Here is a 20,944-nt window from a genome sequence, read left to right on the forward strand (position 1 = left end):
CAGAGTGTCATCATGGGTTTCAGGGAGTACAATATCCATGGGGGGGATGTGGGTGCTGTGTACACTGTCATTACACCAAGGTACACCCGGTATATGTCCCATGTACCACTTTAGGGTTATGAATGTCACCATCAACCATGCAGGTAACTGATACCAAAATCCAGCTCACTTATGCATGTGCTGTGTGCAGCCTACCTGTAACACATTGGACACACAGTCAAGTTAGTTAGCAGCAACAGGCCCTGGTTTCTTGGACGTGTGTCTGCCTGTTATGTGTCTATTAATGTGTATATGAAGGTATGTCACACTATGTATTGCCCATATACACCCATTACATCCCCCATTAGCATACTGTACATGTCTGGGGATGTTCTGCATGTAACATGTAACATGGAACACACCTCACCTTACACGCTGTGTGGTGTGTGCAATGAAAGCCACACACTTCAGTAGCAATACATACCTAGGTAGGTGTCTAAACCCAGTGTTGCCAAGTAAGACTGTGCATGTATATGGATGGGTCTACATCAGGTTGCAGATTGTACACATCCCAGTGGCTCACCTGTCCATGGGGCACAGGCAATTACTCAATGTGCTACTCTCCCCTGATGATGACAGATGTCCGCCGGAACCAGGTCCCTCCTGGGACTGGCCAGGACCATGTGCTTGTGGCCTGCTGTGGTGTGGTGTGGACAGTGCCCCCCCCCACAGGGCCGGGGCTGGTACTGCCACTATGGGAGTCCCTAAGTGTCCTAGCATGGTCATGTTGACTGCCAGCTGTTGGTGTTGCTGGCCTACATCCATGCGGCCATCGCTGCACTCCCACCACACATTCAAGCGCAGACAAACCACAGTCGGTGAGGGCCATCATCTCACCAGACCATCTGTCCATGAACTCGGTATATGCATGGATGGCACCAGACAGTTCATGGAAGTTGTTGCTTGCAGATGTGATAGCAGCCCTCTGCAGCCTCAGGCCCTGTTGGATGTAATGTTCCATATGTGCCTGCACCACCATGACAGCTTGAAACATGCACCTGTTGGTACCAGTTGTGGCACATCTGCCAGCGGCATGATGACCAGCAGCCCTACCACAAGCACCCTGGGAGATCTGCCTATGTGGCACCCTGCCAGACATCCAGCTATGCCTGCTGTGACCAGACACAGTAGGCATAGTTACCACACTCTCCTGTGCACTGCCACCAAATGCCAGCTGTCCCTCCTCTATGGCCACTGGTGATGGGGTATGTATAGGCATTGAAACTGTGTGTGGGGTTGGGGTGGCTAAAAGGGCGATGTCAAATGATGGCACTGTTTTTACCCCTGACAACCCCACCTGTGCCTCAACAGTACTATCATCATCTTCGGTGTCTGTATGGACACCAACATCAGATCGCATGCAGGAGGGACTCTGACCCACCTCGCCACCTGTGGGGGACAAAAAGAAATACACTTTAAGACCTGTACAGCATTGCATAACAGTACGCGCACACACACACACACACACACACACACACACACACACACACACACCACCTTAATACCTACCTGTTCGTGACCTTGCCGACAGTCCCAAGTTTATTCCCATGCGTTCTCCATCCTGCATCACACTTGGTCACATACCCTCATTAATACCACTCATTAATGTATCATTCCTCTAAATGCCTAGACAAGTGATCACAACACAAGTCTTGTTACTTCATTACCTCCGTGACCTGAGTGGAGTGGTTTTACATGGCCTCACCGCTGTCATTCAGTGTTCACCCTGTGTATGCCCGGACGTCATGAGCATGGCCCCTATATGTGAGGGGCTGCTATGTACACTCCATAATATCACGCAATGGAGTGTCATGTCTAAGTATTGCTCAGTACATGCCAGATATGCTGCTCAATCAACCTATCATGTGACATCTGTAATATATGGATACACTCCCTGGTGTTGTCTAGTAATTCCCCAATGTATCTGTAGTGCTGCATACGTTGGTTGTCAGTCATCTCTGCTGAATGTGATATTAAAGGTATACCTGGTGTCTACCTTCCCTCCCAATGCATATTCCATGCTACAGACCTTATCATACTGTCAGCTGTCCTGTGATTACATACATGACAAGTATACCTGGTGTGTCATGTGTTAGTCCATGTCCATGTACTACATGATCCCAAAGGGAAGTACTGCTGTATGAACAACCCCACAATCACATGTGCATACATGGACAACCACACAAACACACACACATGCACACACGCATCCTACATGCATCACTCTCCCTCCACTTCTCCAGAGTGGCCCTACAGACAAATTAACCACCCACCGAGACACACACACACACACACATACACACACACACACACACACACACACACACACACACACACACACACACACACAGGTGAGGTTGCACAATGATAGTACACACAGTCCTCCTATTACCCATCTGTCAACATGCATAACATCTGGTACACAACAGCATGCAGTACAGCTTTAATCAATCCATGCTAGCAACAGTATACATGTGTGTGATGCATGTGTTGTGTTAGTAGGTGATGCCCCTTCCCATGGATACCACTGCACCCATGTATACAGTATTGCTGTGGACCTATTCTGCACCCTGCCATGTACTGTTCACCAAATCTCACAGGTGTACAACCCATTGCTGAATGTGTAGTACTGTGTCAGTTATGTCAGCTGTAATGCGCACAGCCCCTATGTTTTTCAGCAACACATACCTGTGATGATATGTGGACAGATGTCATTTGTGGATGCCTGTGGTCTGGTTTACAGATCTCAACATCAGCGGACCATGTATGACCAATCCAATACTATTACACTGACAACCGTCAGAGCATGCCGTGGCTATGGGGAGTGTACACACCCTTATTGATATGATGCACCATTCCTTGATCTGCGATGGGACCACATCACCGCATATATTAACAGTACATGAGCCCGATATATGACATATGTTCTGTGCATTCACATGCAGTGTCTATGGAATGTGTTTGGTGTGCGGATGCTGACCGCGATGCATACACTCCATGTGTGCATATGTGTGCTCACCCTTATCATGATGGTTTGTTGCACCTATTGTTATGTGTACTACAGCAGTCACTACTTCTGGCAGGGGTGTACTAGCATGGGCCATCTGCATTTGCCAGTGTATGTTTAGTCTGCCCTACACATGTCCCCTAAATCTGTATGATTGCAAGGTCTACTCATGTGCACATCCCTTGGTGTTCACACACTGCCATCACTATTGCTGTGGGGGTAGGGTTACATCTGCCACAGTTCCTGAACCTGACTGTGTGCAGATACAGACATTCTTAGCATCCATAGGATCCCTGCTGCAGTGCACTGGTGTGTCATGCTGACACTCCCTCCCTACCGTCATTCTTTTTGCAGATGCTTGACAAGTAAGGCCTACACATGTGTGTCAGTTTGCAGTGTCCCATACACTGCACACCACATGTTACAGCCTAGTCCCAGATGATAATGTGGATCACAGTAATACGTTATGCCATAGTGTAACTCTGTAACACTTGCTATTGTACTACTGGTATATACACTGTTGTTGCACTGTATATGGGTAATGTTTCACACATGTCCCTACTGTAGGCCATGTCTCCCACCATTATGTTATTCCCTGTGGACACATTCCACAATGGGGTCTATATTATATTCTCGAAAGCCGACAATGTCGAATCTGACATTGTCGACACGAGAATATTGAACGCTCAGAATCTTGAGCATGTACAGGGAAATCTCCCTAAGGGGAGATTTCCATTTACTGCAATGCAGTGTGGTCACGGAGTTGGTATATTTAAGGAGCGGGGGTGTGGGGGGTCGCAGCCCTCCACATAGGTTCATACATTCATAGGTTGGTACTAGGCTATCGGCCCTAGGGCCTATACAAGCCTAGCCATAACAATTCCCTGGATATTTCTTCCCACAATATTTACTTCTCTGGACCCCTGTCTAGCAGGGAGACTGACATGATCCCCGGGGTGAATTTCCTATCTCCCATCCAATTGTCAGGGTTCCTTTTGAAGAGGTCCAAGGAGCTGCTCTGTTTGACATGTATGGGCAGTCTATTCCAGAATATGGGGAGTCTTTGGGTCAAAAACCTATCCCTCCAGCATGTTTTGTTCATTGTGATGACAAGGTTTAGATCCCTGGAGCATGTGGCTCTGAGGGATTGGGATTTCTTTAAGTGAAGCATGTCCAACAGCTCAAGGTTTGACATGGCCTTGTATGTTAAGCAGAGATCACCTCTGAGTAGATGATATGCCACAGAGTATAGCTGGAGCTTTTTTAGATGGTCAGCATATGGCATCTGCTTTAGGCCTGTGATTCTTGTAGTGAGGTATTTCTGTGGCCTTTCCAGCTGTTGCAGATGTCTTGTGAGGTACATACCAAATGGGGCATTATACTCTATAATGGGTCTAATGAGGGATGAGTACAGTGGGACAATGACCTACTTTTTTTCTGGATGAAAAGCCCTTAGTTATGAGGTGTGCTACATAGCAGGATTTCCTGACTGTTGTGGCGATGTGGTTATCAAAAGTGAGACCACTGTCCACCTGTGTTGCTAAGTCTCTCATCACACTTTCAGTATTTAGTGTACTGCCACCTATGTTGTAATTCATAGGTACATGTTTTTTTTCCAAAGGGGATAACTATACATTTCTTGGCATTAAGCTTGAGCCCATGGCTCTGGCACCAGGCATCTGTTTCTGTAAGGCCCTTTTGTAAAATATCCACATCATTTGGGGATTCAATAATGGCTCCCAGTTTGCAGTCATCTGCGAACTTTGTTAGCCAGAGTCCCTTAGTGTTGGCCTGTACTTCAGAGAAGTAGATGCCAAACAAGAGTGGCCCAGGAATGAACCCTGAGGTACTCCACTTGTCACTAGTCTGGAGCTGGATTTGGAGTCGGCTACTTTTATAGTCTGGGTTCTGTCAATAAGCCAGTTGGCAACCCATCGAGTGATGTAGGGATTTATGCCCAGCTTAGTAAGTTTATCTATGATTCCAGAGTGGGGGATGGTGTTGAAGGCCTTGACGAGGTCTAGATAGGCTGTGTGGACTGCCTTACTGTCGTCCACAGCTCTGGAGACTGATTCAAAGAAGTCAATCAGGTTCAGAAGACAAGATCGGCCCTTCACAAACCCAAACTGGGTGGGGTCCAGTGTATGAAGGTTGCCAATGTCTTTGTTTATAAGTTCCATGATAATGTGTTCCATGCCCTTGCAGATCAGGCTCATCAGACTGATGGGGCGGTAGTTCCCGGGATCCAAGGTGGATCCCCTCTTGTGGAGTGGGATAACTGTAGCTGTGCACCACTCAGTGGGCACGAAGCCTGAGGTAAGGCTATGATTGAACATGACACTTAGGTGAGGTGCCAGTTCATTTTGTAATTCATGTAGTGCACAGCCTGGGATGTCATCTGGTCCCATGGATGCTGTCTTTTTAGCTTTGGGGAGTGCAGCTTCTACCTGTGGGGCCGTGATTACCGGAATTTGGCAATCTTTTGGTATTGAGATGGACCCTTTAGGGGGTAATAGGGGGGTGAAGTTGGCACTAAATCGATCTGCAAGAATATTGGCAATATCCTTGGGATCAGTATATTTAATGCCATTCTGTTGAAGCTCAGAGCAGATCTGAGCATTGCCATTTAGAGTCTTGACATAACTATAGAATGCCTTGTGGTTGTCTTTGGAATCTTTGGCAATTTTATTTTCATAACTAGCTTTTGAGGATTTTATGAGGGATCTCAGCTTCTTACTGAGGCTGGTGAGGGAGTTTTTTGCAGCCTGGGATTTTCCTCTTTTCTGCAACAATTTCTTCCTTCTGTTGCATAGTTGTTTATAGCAGGGGACCACCAGATTGGCTTCCTTTTTTTGGAGGAGAGCATCTTGGTTCTATCTGAGATGGCACGATTCATGCATGAGCAGATGTGCTCATACAGTGCCTTAGTGTAAGATTCTGCAGTCGAACTTTCAGATCCCGTCTGCATGGGTGTAATGAAGTTTGTCACTTCTGACTTCAGAAGCATGAAGTTGGCTTTGGAGAAGTTTTTTAAGGAAGTTTCCTTACTGGGGGGGTGGGGGTGGGATGTGGATATCAAGGGTGATTTGCTTATGGTCAGACCTGACCAATGAGGGTGTGACCACTGGTGTGGAGCATCTATCTCCCATGTTGGCAATGACCAGGTCTAGGATATTGGAGCCCCTGGTAGGACAATGGATTAGTTGATCCAGGGCATTAGAATTTATGAATTCCAAGAACTGTTGGGAAAAGGGTTGCAGCTTAAACCCATTAGGGTACTTTTTTTTTGTCTTTTTATAAGGTCAATGTTTGAAGACATCGACCATATGGTGTCAACCATGTGTTGTTCCATGTTTTCAAATGTCGATCTTATAATATAGACCCCCGCAATGACAGGATGTTAGTTATTTCCCAGGTGTCTGACATACCCTTCCAATACGTCATCATGGTCACCAATGTGATGCTGTGCATTTAACAGCAACAATACGTGCACATGTACAGCATGCAATCTGGGTAGGTGTGTTAGATGTGTGCATGGACTATACCATAGTCATTACATGCCCAGTGTATCGGCAAGCATCAACATAAACCATACTCACCGGCTACAGGCTGCTGCCTTAGTGGTATACCGGAGGGACCTACATAAGAGGGTGAGAGATGCGAGGTCATTGGACGCAACTGTGGCATTGCTACCAGGTGGGTGCAGCATTACAGTACATCAACAGTACATGTCCACAGTACTACCACATATGCACATCTGTTTATCACTACTATGCAACAACAAATGCAGATGCATAAGCAACAGTGGTCTACTGATGTGCCCTGTAGACTTACCTGCACGCTCCTCAGCTGTTATGTGGGTAGCACCCACCTCCACAAAGGTGTCCGGCAGTTGTTGACTATGCAGATGGGCAGGTGCCATGAGGCTGGCAAGGAGCTACTCAACATGTGTCGAGGGGGGTGGATGGCATGGCCCCCTCCTGTTGCAAGGTGATCCCCCCGGACTGCAGCAGCATGCTTACAGGCATTGCGGAACAGGTCAGAACAATGATGTCGGACCTTCTCATAACTGTGGTTGTGCAGTCCGTCATTGACCCTGTGGACTAAATCGTTCCACTGGGCAGTCCGCTCCTGCTGCTCATGGGTGGCCCGGCCAAACAGGACAGGGTAGTGCTGGATTAGGTGATTTATCACTATGTTGTTTTCAGCAGCTGAATAAGCCAGGAGCCATCCATGTGACATCATGCCTGAAAGACAAAAAGATGGAAACAGTCTGAGCAACTCATACAGCAAGGTTGCCACAGTTCTTAATACACATCTCTGTCACCCCCCACCATATCAGCAACTACAAACTGTAACACAACTCAATAGGTATGGCTATAGCTTACCTACCAGTGGGACAATTATCGTATTGTACCACACTTTGTGCTATGTGTCTGTAGCCATGATCCCTGTGTGGACACTATCATTGCTGGACTGTTACAGACTATTCATCTGCATGCCATTGTCAGGGCCACTGAGGTTCCATATATGCTTGTGGTATGCTTGTTATGTGATTGCTGCACATCTGATATTCTGTGTTATTGGGGATATCTCTGCATGCTTTTGGACATGTTCTGGGATTGTGTAGAATATTACTACCCACATATGTTCTATAACAGTGACAGAATAGCATATTTAGAGAATATTTGCCAGCAGAACCACCTCTCCAAACTCATCTGCCCTTGTTACTAGGCTGCATCACATGTGGGTCCCACCCTGGGGCCTCCTCTTGTACTGGCCCAGCACTACCTTCAGGTGGAACCAACACAGGGGATATTGTCCCCTCCCTGGGGCACACACAGACATGATCTTGTCTCCCAAGGTCAGGTCCAAGGCCTGTTCCATAGAGGGCTCCAGAGACACATGTGGGATATGCTACATCACCTTGAGGCACCCAATACACATTCACAGGGTCCACATGCTCCTCCTACTCAGCCTTCAGGCCAGACACCTTCAGGACGTGGACTGCTGTTGTGTGTAGCAGTGGGTGGGAGGCTTGTTCCCATTGTGTCCATATTGGGGCCCATGGGGCTTCCACATCACAGACCACACACACCATCCAGGGTGTTTACCCACCACATGTGTCACATACCACCCCTGTAGGCTTTCCTCTATAATCTACCAACCACCTTCACAGCTATACCTGCCATGCTTCCCCATATTCCCATTCCCTACTTCACAGACAGGGGCAATGTGGTCCCAACAAGGGGTTCACATGTGACATACCCGTCCATGTTGCACACACTGACAGCTGTATATATCTGTGTGTATTGATATGTGTACGGTTTCCTCACACATAGCATGCAGCACTGTGGTGGTAACCACCAGACCACTAAGATCCAGCAACAAAAATCACTTGCAGATCACTAAAGCCAATAACTCTGCTGGTGAAGCACTATTCTCTTGTGCCATAGCCAAATTATGGAACTCACTCCCACCCACAATTACCTCCGTACCATCATGCACCCACTTCAAAACTTTACTAAAAGCGCACCTAAAAACATGCTGGCTATGCCCTTGCAACTCCCACTCTAATACCATCCACCCCATCCAACCACTACCTTTCTTTCCACTCCACTAACTACCTTGATTATAGCAAGCTCAGATGCTCATAAGCCTAGTACTTATTATACAGCAGGAACTTCTCATTGTAACATTTGTTAATGTCTGTTATGTACTTCACAGATAAAGATCCTAGTTGACTACTGATGTACTATGATGAATTCTTCATCTGTAAATATGTTGTAAGTAATTGCTATGTTAAATTGTTAATTGCTATGTAATCCAATGTAACTACTGTCTGTTTATTTTACTGTGGAGCTTTTCTCCCCGGGCCTCAGCTGAAAATGGACCTACGTCCAGTCGGACACTCCCGGTCAACAAATTTAAATAAATAAATAAATAAATATAGGGGACATGTATTTACATACATATATGTGTGTGTGTGTTTGTATATATGTAGACATGTGCATATAGGTATATATCTATATGTGTAGATATTTATGATGTATATATGTGTTTATATATATGTCTACATATGGGTTTCTGTATATTATATTTTATATATATATCTATATATATATATATATATATATATATATATATAACATTTATATATATATATATATATATATATATATATATATATATATATATATATATATATATATATACATCTATATATATATATATATATATATATATATAAATATATATATATATATGTGTGTGTATGTGTGTACACATATACATACCTATATATGGGGTACATTCAGACATCAGGTCCACAATCTCACAACACCTTCCTGCACAGTTGCACTGCTCTGCCTTGCTAAAACACAGACAGGTGCCACATATGGACACAGCTTAACATTAGGGGGGGTATATGTAGGGCCATATTGCAGATAACTGTATTACACACCTATGGCATTCCAGCATGCTACAATACAGGTTAACCTGAGTATACTGCAAGTGGTGGGCTGTGGAACGCACGTGTCCATCATTATGACATTACTTCCACCACCAGCTATTGGCCACAGTAATATACATGCTTCCCATTACAAACACACACATTATGATGGCTTGCATCTTATCAGTCAGTGCTGTGCTGCACGGGTATGGCCCACTACCCACAGGGACAGACAATATTGTCCTTAGCAGTTGTTTAGCTTAACACCATTACAACAACAGCACCTAATGGCACATATAAAATCATTCCACATCATCTATCCCATTATTATGGACCAAGTACTACAGTCAATTACATGCATATATACTTCACATACCTGTTGTGGGAATGATGTCTCTTCTGGATAGTTTGTTGGATGGATGTTTTTTTCTTTTTGTTGTGTTTTTTTTTTTTTTTTTTTTTTTGCCTTTCACTCTCTCTTTCTCTATCTCGGTCTCTCTCCAGTAAATGTTTTGCGCTGCTTTGAATAGATTGCAGCATGGCTTTTGTAGGTTATGCACATGATCAGGTGATGGCCTCTGCACCAGTCAGTGTCCTCCACTTGCTACCTGTATGCAGCATGCTGTGTAGTACTTCCAGTTACCACTGTCATGGCAATCCACTACTATAAATCCCTATATAATGTGTGCATGGTCCCTTTACCTTTCCTGTATGATGGACATCCTTCCTGTGTGTTACAGATAGCAGGTAGCAATACCTCCTACAAGACAACTTGCACACTCAGGCCAGCTACATATTTGTTGGAGGTTCCAGAACTACAGACATAGTGTGAGTAGTGTTGTTGTATGCATTGTCTAGCACCAGTATTACAGGGTTTGTGTGTACATACTAGTTTAACATGGAATGCAATCTGTCTGCATAGCTCTCAACTGTGGGCCTGTTATGTTTTGTCTGTCCGCCACACAGGTCTGTTGTCAGATATATCACTGGCAGTGTGTGTTTTGAGTGCTATCAGTACATCCATTTGTGTTTCCAATGTCATATTCCTGACTAAGGGTATGTTGCAGTCGATCCTGTAAGACCAGCAACTTGCTTAGTGTATGACAACTCTATTTCACATATGGACCTGTGTTCCAGCCTCTGTCCTCCACCTGCATACCAGGCTTTGTCCATATGACATGCTGTCAGGGGTTATGTAGTGGGCTGTGAGTATGTCATGATGCCATTCCTACCATCATTCCACTGCTGTTGTGGCCACCACACATATTGTGGGGTTGGGTCCATATACGTGTGGGCTTCATCTACACAATACATGTGTACACTTAAGCACTCCAGAGGTCAGTGTATGTAACAGAGGTATATGGCCCTGTATGTCAGTCTATGGGGGGATGCACCATAACTAACCTAGGTTGTTACAACATGTGGGGGTATCAGGGGTAAGCTGCCTTAAGGTATCTGGATGCACATTACCATACAATTCACCTTGGGTAAATGCAGGCCTACTGCTTACTGCCATACAGGCTGTTCTTTTTGTGACTGTGATTGTGATGGTGTCAGTTATGCCTTGTTATGTAACAGATACATTCCATTGTGTCAGCTGAGGTCTTTACCCCCTAGGGATTGTTTACAGAGTGTAGATAGAGGCTGCTGAACTATACATATGCATTACTTACTGTTGATTGATTGTTATCCTGTGGCCCAGTCTATCTTTACTGTTGTACTCCTTGAAGGCCTTGACCTGGACAGTAACATATGTAAAGTTTTCCAGAATACTGTATTAATTTATCTGTCTGACAGTTGTATTAGTCTGTTTATATGTATGTTAGACTCTAAACAGCTATATGACATGACATATACAACTGTAATAGTACACAAATAAAGCTTTCCCATGTATGCAAACCTGTGTGTGGTGTTATATCCTTTGACCTCTCTGTGTGTATATGTTGCAGGCAACAATTGTCATTTGTATGGGTGGCTCATACAGTGTCCATTTGGTAAGGTGGCAACTGTAGGCATAGTGGCTGTTGCATATTGTGTGCACCTTCTACATATGTATCTTAGTTTACATATCTCTGTGGGTGTATGTGTAGTTATATATATATATATATATATATATATATATATATATATATATAGATATGTAACTGCATATATGTGTCGGTGTATGTGCATCCTAGGAATGTTGATTGCTTCCACATTGTACATTCCCTATGGTAGCCAGACTGTACTGCATGATATGTTACTGATACCAGCCTGACATCATACAGGTGGGATGGAGTACTGTTAACATCTTGTGCCCATGTTGTGTCAGGTCCTGGTTATGGGATTTGCAACAGTTGGTATTGTATTGCAGGGCAGATGTGTTTGGCTGTGGGGGGTATATCTATATGTACAAGACATATGTTGCTTGGGCCCCCTCACCCCCGTTAACAGTGCATGTGGACATATATGTTTTTATGTTCTCTTTTATAGATATAGATATATGTCTGTATATATATATATATATATATATATATATATATATATATATATATATATATATATTTACACATATATATATATATATATATATATATATATATATGTATATGTATTGTATCTCTCTCTCTCTCTCTCTATATATATATATATATATATATATATATATATATATATATATACACATACATATAGATGTATGCATATGTGTATATATATATATATATATATATATATATATATATATATATATATATGTATATGTATATATATATATATATATATATATATATATATATATGTATATAGTTTTATATATAAAATATATAAATATATATATATATATATATATATATATATACATATATAGATATATCTATATAGATATACATACACACACACACACACACACACACACACACACACACACACACACACACACACACACACACACACACACACACACACACACACACACACATCTACATGCTTAAATACATTTCCTCTACTTTTGAATGATTGGGCTGGATGATATGTTTGTGAAAACATCAGTGTTGTGTATATTTGACATGGCTTAGTGGTAAATCACTTTGTCTATGGTGTGTAGGGTCATGGGTTTGAGTGTTGCAAAGGCTGTTCATTTTGTTGCTGGGCAAAACAAGGGCCGTTGGATACAGAGTGATTAAGGCACTTTTAAGCAGTTGCAAGCGGGTTTGCGTGGGTTTGCGCAGATGTTAGTACTGGTAACTTCCAGGTACAGTTTCTTATACTGACTGAGCTTCTCAATTGCTTAACCTGTGTAGGCATTGCTTACCCCCGCAGATTGAGCTTCTCAATTGCTTTACCTGTGTAGGCATTGCTTACCCCCGCACAAACAAGCTTGCACCCTTTTACTGCTGCTTAAAAGTGCTTACTCCTGCTTACCCCTGTGCTAATTTCTTTAAAATTTCTTTAAAAGAAAAGAAAAAAGGGTTGATAAGAAAGTGGTGAAAAAGGGATACAAAGTGGAACAGACAGTAGGGAAAATAGCTAGGGATGTGCAGGAAGGGTGTAGGGAAGGTCCATAGTTGCCCATTTCTTCTACAGCAACAGCTGTGCATATGCACTAACTTTGGAGGTAAATTTGGACACTCAAACCCCTGAAAGAGGGGTGAGGACAACAATAATATGTTGCCATGCCAATTAGACTAGATTACATGTGTCCAGTGGACACGTGTGTGAAATGGTCAGCTATGTATGGGGTGAGATATTTTCATGGGAACAGACTGCCCTTTTATTTTCAGGTGAGAGTGGGATGTTGGGGAGGGATAGTAGGTATATTTGGGGAGGTAGGTTGGGTAGTTTAACAGACAAGACAAACAAGACGCATACAGGGGCAATATATGACACATGTGGGGGGTACACATCTTGATGAGGAGGGGTGTTGGTTAATCGGAAGCCCATGAGCCTCCTAGTGGAAACAGTGGGATTGAGGTCGTCACCCATGGACAGTCACCACTGCACCTTCACAGCCCCGAAGGTGGCTGTGCTTGGGGCTGAGTCGGAGAGCTAGGCTGACCCTCTAGTCATGACATGAGGCCCTCGATCTGGCATAGCAGATCTCCAAACTGCTGATTGAGTTCGTTACGCACCACAACACAGACCTGGCAACAGGTGACAGGTTCCTGTCCTTGCCCTCTCCTGGGAGGGACGAGCCCCATTGCCTGAGGTGGTTCCACCTGAAGATGGTGCAGGACTAATGGATGAGGAGGTCCCAGGTTGGGCCCCCAGATGTGCTGGTGCCCAGTGCCATGGCCAGCTGAGGTGAGACAGGTGGGTCCGCTGGGACCCGCATTCCCATACGTGCTATGAAGTTTATGTTTTATCAACATATGTGGGTTAATAATAGTCAACACATTCCAGGATTAGGTATAACAGCATGCATAGATATTCCCATTAACCCAGACACCACATATGGAACAGTTGCAAACAGAACACATGCATAAATGGGACCACTGTGGTAATTACCTCAGTATGCAGGTACATTGATGGCACCATGCCACCAGTGTTGGCATATTTCAACATAGCACATGCATAGAAACAGATTTAAATAATTATCAAACAGTAGGACATATGTCCCAACATTACAGTGAAGTCATCACGTACCAGTGAGTTGGGTATTTAGTTTATTGTTGGAGATATGGTAGGGGGGGATGTCAATTAACAACTAGTATATTCCTGTAGTTTACATTACTTTCCTAGTCAGTGCCATTATCTGTACCTTGCAAGTATTAGTACACTACACTATTACCTTAGTTTGGACAGTGATATGGCTGTCGACAACTATATACATGAACTAGTTTTTACCTGCAGTATACACCTCTTACCTGGTATACCTGTGGAGGAATTGTTTGTTAACACTAACTGTTTCTACACATACTCCCAGATTCCAGGTTGATGTTATGCGCATACCTGTCCATCTCTTTTTGCACAGACTCTGGCCATGTCTTGACCACATGCAGGTGAACCGGGACATATGTAGACTATTGCCCTCTTCAACCTTTGGCGACTTACATCACTCTTACACAGGATTTCCTAGACAGTTATATTATGTAGCACAGTGTGGGTGAAAGTGATGAGTGACACCTTATTATTCAGAGCAACTGAAACAATAACAATGCCATACAATACCAAAGTAAACAGTACCAGTACAGGGTATCAATCTTTTATTTCTGGGCACAGTGTTCATATCTAATGGACCTGTGGGAGCAATGTTGGTTAGTACTACCTGAATGTTGCTACACAAAGTACCAGATTTCACATTAGTATTATGTCCTTAAATCTCACTCTGTTACTGTGCACACTCTGGTCACAGCTTGACCACATGGGGGCATAGATGGGACATACTTTGCTTATTACTCTCTTAACAGTTTGGGGGGGGGGTTATAGAGTGACAGGTTTGTTCTTATAGATGTGTAACAATCAGTTTTATTTCTTGTTTGCAGCCTAGATGTCTGAGATCATCCCACTGATTTCCCTGGGGAACAGAGTGACAAGCAGCAGATATGGGCCAATTTAGTGGATATTCTGGACAAATCAGTTCAGTTGTGGGGTATGATTCTGTACGCAGACTACTACCACTCCCAGGATTCGAACCATCGCTTTGTGTGCAAAAAATACAACAGTTCACGTCTCAGTTGCGTGTGCTATTTGGGTTTGTTGTCTGTGTTTTGTCTGATTTCTGTCTCTGTCTCTCTCTGTTTTACTAATTGACCTCTGGGGATTACACCAGTTATATACATACATTCCTACACATTTTATTTATGTTGCACAGTGTGGGTGACAGTGCTTAATACAACAATACTATTAAGTGATTGCAGATCTACATTACCATATAACACCAGCGTAAACACATACAGTCCGTCCGTTAGACTTTTATTGTCAGGCTATTATGTTTTTATTTGCATACAACCTATATGAGACTCTTCCTGACATATTCTCTGGTGTATGCAGTACTTGCCGTAAACAATACAGATCTTATACAGGCAACTAACTTACTACTACTTTTAGATTTATTTCCTATGACAGTACATGCAGGACTATTACTAACCTGCCTCGCATTGCAACCTCTTCAAGTGACATCCATGGGCCTCCTGGTTCACAGCCCACTCACTTGCCACTGTGAAGGACATAAGAGGAATATTTAGCCTACCTATCCATACTATACATGAGCTGGAAATTATTAAACAAGTAGCGGAGTGATACTTACACACAGCTGGGACTTACCCTGTCTTCCTGGCCTCTTGGATCCACTGATCCAAGAGATCCCCCTTTTGCCGCTTCAGGTCAGCATAGTGATGCCTGACCTGCTCACCAGTTTGGGGTATGCCAGTGGCACTGGTGAGGTCATGGGCAAGATGGCCCCAGGATTCCGCTTTATATTGGGAATCCTGGTACTGACCCTGCAGCAGTCTCTTCTCATGGTCTTTGACAAGGAGTCCTGCCATGGCTTTGCACTCCTGGATGCCCCAGCACTGCACCGGAAAGCACATACCCTCTCCCATTCCAGACATGGTGCCTGCAAGGGGAAGCTACAACCAGTTATGAGATGTATTCCCGCTTGTTGGGTTTAAATAGGGCCGATCTCCCGCACTTTGCCGTGACTGGATAGTTTTGAAAAGGCTAAGCTATGGGCAAACCTGCTTACCTAAGGTTGGCATTGTTTAAAGGGGTATACCAATGGGCAAATTGAGTTATCTGACCTACACATCGCTTACACCTACTAAGCTGGGCTGTGCAATGCTTAGCATTGGTTAATATTTCATTTGCATTGTATTTGCTTTTTGGCATTGATTTATTATTCATTACATGTTATATGTGTGTCTGGTATCGATGATTCATGTGTACGCACAATATATGGGGTCCTTGTGTTTATTAGGGGACTTCAACACTTTATTACAATTACACCTCACATCTGGGCCTACTGCAGTACTCCAGTTCACATATTTATGTTATGTAGTAGGGTATACAACATAGAACTGTATATAGATTCCTTTCATATGTTAAGTTGGTGTTTGCTATAGTGAGGATCTGTTTGGTGATACCTCAATCTCTTGTACTGCTGTAATGGCTTAGTGGTTAGCTATTGTGACACTAGTGTATAAGGTCCTGGGTTCGAGACCTGCAAAGGCTGTTCATTTTGCTGCTAGCCAGAACAAGGGCCTTTGGATACAGAGTGATTAAGGCACTTTTAAGCAATTGAAAGCGGGTCTGCGTGGGTTTGCGTGAAGGTAAGCAGTGCTAACCTCCAGTTATATATGCTTACAGAGATTTAGCTTCAATATTGCTTAACCTGTGTGGCCTTGCTTACCCCTGAGCAAACAGGCTTAAACCCACTTACTACTGCTTAAATATGCTTACTCCAGCTTACCACTGCACTAATTTAGTTAATAATGTCTAATGGTTCTTGGGAAGGTGGGATGATTGGGATGCTGTATGGAGTTATCATTCATTACACATTTTACCTTCCATTTGTATACCTGATTCCTGTGTAAATATACTGTATGGGGCACATGTGATTATCTAGGGACTTTGCAACATTATGACACTGACACCTCACATCTGCATTTAATGCACTACTCCAGTTCACAAATATATGTTATTTAGTAGGTTATGCAACTAAGAATATTGGTCATAATGTGATTTAACATGGAAAATGGAATGTGCTGCAGTGGGACTTGAACCGGGAATGGTTGCCTGTAAGGTGAACACTCTGCCCACTACACTATTTCTACACTGTTTCATTTTGCATATATCTTGCTTTTTATCCTCTTCTGCCATTTAAGCTGCATTAACCATAGCTAAGCGATGGGCAAACCCACGCACCTACAGTTAAATTTAATCTGTTTCTTAAAAAAATAAAGTATCTTTATATTTATTGTGTTAACTATTGCTCTTGTATATGTGGGGGATGTTGCTGGGGGTATGCGTACACCTATGAGCGGTCTTGCTTATTCTTTTAGGACTTTCTGCTGTTCTTCATTGCAGGGACATGTATATTCTGAGAGCTCTGCTCTCAGACATGCCCCTGCACTCTTACACGCTCCATGTAAGATTAGGAGTTCAGGCAGCGCACCTTCATTGATATGTATGGCGCGCTGCCATCATGCTCCTAAATGGCCGCTTCCGTGCAGGACTATGCTAGTCCTGCATGGAAGAATAGTAATTCCGGGGGTCAATGTTACAGATTTGTGTTGCTTTTAATTGTAGGTTGACTTTTCACAAATATTAAGCTAGTAAATATGATAATTACATAGTAAAACAGATTCTTGGGCAATAAATTGTGAAGTTAAATGTTTAACTTGGCATAAAGTAACTTTTTACCTGAGCAAATACAATCCTTAAATAGCAACTTAAGTAGGTGCATTAGTATGTTTGTGTTATGTTCCACATTCAATTATCCCTTACCTCAAACAGACAAACAAAAAGTTCAGTAGACCCTGATGTTTCAGTAGGTAGGCAAATGACCAGTTAAAGAAATAGGAGGAGCAACCAAATGGCACACTACAGACAGATCCCTAACCTGCTATGTATACCGACTGACTTACTAATGAAATGGTCTGTTTGCCCATCACTACAAGTGTAGTTACAACATGAATGACAATGGCAATATAGTTATGGATGAAAATGTTTATGGTGTCATTTTCCAGCTTATATACACTTTATAATGTAGGTTCCTAGCCCGTGTCATCACCCTAAGGCTATACTGGTCACCTGACTGTGGCATACCAGAAATGGTATGACACTGGGGTCACATGTAGATCAGATGATACACTTAGTGACATCTGCTACATATAGGTGCTGGAATGGGGTGGCATTTTGCTGGAAGGTAACTCACCTTGTGTAATGATGTAACGAAGCATAAAAATAACTATGTGTAAAGCTGGTGTGCTGTGACATCACATATTTACTCAGTGCAAGTAACCAAAATATTTTGTAATTAGACTTTTCATGTTGTTTTTTTTTTTTTTCTCTAAACAGAGACTTGTTAGGTACACATACAGTAAGGTGATTTTAGTAATGCCTTGTATAAATACACAAGGACATACTGTGATCCAAATAGATAAGAAAGAAAATATGCAACTATTTAGTCTATGCACCTGCCCTATTTATTACTTGCATAATATGGTTTTTGTTTTAACAACATACCATCTGAAATACCTATCATGCTATATATTCAATGCAAAACATATCAAAGAACCCGGTAAGTAGCCAGGCAGCAACTTCTGCTGGTAGTAGAGCAAAACACAGAAAAGTAATTATTCAATACTGCAATAGTAAGAAATAAAACTGCATATAGGTAAAGCATCTGAGAAATAGTGTGCAACAATAGTTAACAAGATTTTGTTTTGCCTAAGTAGTGAGCAGATAAGAGGAGGGGAGATGAGACTTCTCATCTCTGACTATGCTTCCTTTTATATCTCTGTATCCTTATTTTACCAATAACAGTACTGAATAAAGTTATGAAGATGTGCTTTTGAGTTAAAGTATTTATAGTAATAATAGTAATGTGCAGTTTAGGAAGAAAACAAAAATGACTCAAGCCTTTGGCTAAGCCTTTGCATCTGTTTATAGAGTTCTTGAATTTTTGAATTTTTCCACAATACTAAAACATATTTCAGAAAGAAAAATCTTAACTCCGCATTTTCATAACATGGCATTTTTAATGAGAATTTTTTGAGTTGCACAGAAGTAGTGTAACATTTTATTTTGAAATGTTCTGCTACTCAACTTTTTGAGTCTTTCTTAACACCTACAGTATCTGATCTCTACATTTATTAAAGAAATTTTTAATAAAGCTGTTTACACTTTAAATACATCTCTATCATAAAGATTTGATCCTGTTCATTAAGTATGCAACATCCTAGTGACTGTATTATCAGAAAAAACAGCCCACCTGTGATTTGATAGTGTACAATGTTATTCTACAGGTGATACCTAGATATATGCTTCTCGTCTTTCAAATAAAATCAAAAATATCAGTTAAGTTGTATTCAATTTCCAGAGTGTTTAGTGATTAAAACATTTCACCTACTAGTTTTATCAAACATGACTCCAGTTACGACTATACATACCAGGTATCTATACAAAGTTCAGTACTAAATTTAATAAGTGTGCGTAATGTTGTCCCACAGACTACAAGCACAGAAAAGAAAATGTAGACATTCTAATTTTATCAAACACATCTATATTTATACATACCATGCATCCATAGCAGGAGCTAAGTGCTAAATTTGATAAGTGTATGTAATGATGGTCTGCAGACTGCAAACCAAGAAGAAGGGCAAATAACTCCTTTAATGTCTGAAAATGAATATCTTAATTAAGAAGGCAAACATATATACCTTATGTATATATACCCAGTGTCAACCAGGAAATAATTTTCTAAAGGTAGCTATATTTTGAAAGTGTACAGAAATGCAGAAACCAGAGAAGAGCAACTGAATCTTACATAGCCTGAATGTATGCAGTCAGTGGCTAAAAGCAAATATCTCTCTCTTCTCCCTATCTCTTGGCTTAGTGTTTCTCAGTTCATTAATAGACCATTTAGTTGAAACATCTAAATGTACTCTGAGCTGGTGCACCCTTGGAATTGGATATATTAGAGGATACAAGGGTGAAACTCCCTGCATGGAAGGTATGGGTGGCCTATTTCTTATACCAGTGTTATGCAAACCCAAAACAGAATGGAAATGGATGAGGTATTGATAACTTTGGATTTCCTTTTCCTTCTACAAAAAAAAAGAAAAGAAAAGAAAATGTTGCCTCTTTTACATGACTTCCTGTATAATGCTGAAATGTTCATTAAAAGACTATGCAAGTATTGAATTATGGTTGTGTCTTTTTATCATAATGCTCATGTTGCTTTCATGCTCATGTTATTTTTCACTAGGTTATTATTTTGTGTATATAAAAAAAGAAGTATCAGAATTCCACGGCAGAAAAATCAACACTTTTAATGGAGTAAAATACAAAAAGTGAGCGCTTTTGCGATCAGCCTTGATCGCTTCCTCAGACTACAATAATACAATAATATTGATATAGTGATTATTGTAGTCTGAGGAAGCGATCAGGGCTGATCGCGAAAGCGCTCACTTTTTGTATTTTACTCCATTAAAAGTGTTGATTTTTCTGCTGTGGAATTCTGATACTTCTTTTTTTATATACGCAATTTCAGTGTGTGTTGTTATCAGAACCTGCCCGGTGCTCATTCCCCTTTTTTTGTTTATTATTTTGTGCTTTGACGTGCTTTACATTTTCATTTGCACTGTGGTATGTAAATATCAGAATTTAAACTGCCCCTCAAAAAAAAAAAGTACAGTCCCATTAGCAACACCTGCTCACCAAACCATAGTAATTGATCTTACATGCTAAAATGTATGTTTTAGGCATTCAATAATATAGCAAGTGCTGTTACACTAACTGTTTGC

At 42.0% G+C, this 20,944-nt stretch overlaps 1 protein-coding gene across 3 annotated transcripts in view; it reads left to right on the plus strand.

Moving 5' to 3' along the window:
* LOC122806528 (C-type lectin domain family 10 member A-like) overlaps positions 1–20,944 on the plus strand; it is a 305,649-nt gene that overhangs the window by 88,485 nt on the left and 196,220 nt on the right. The gene's annotated exons all lie outside the window — the stretch shown is intronic.

This window comes from Protopterus annectens, chromosome 7.part0, assembly GCF_019279795.1.
Source record: "Protopterus annectens isolate FY-2018-M chromosome 7.part0, PAN1.0, whole genome shotgun sequence".
NCBI classification, from domain to species: domain Eukaryota; kingdom Metazoa; phylum Chordata; order Ceratodontiformes; family Protopteridae; genus Protopterus; species Protopterus annectens.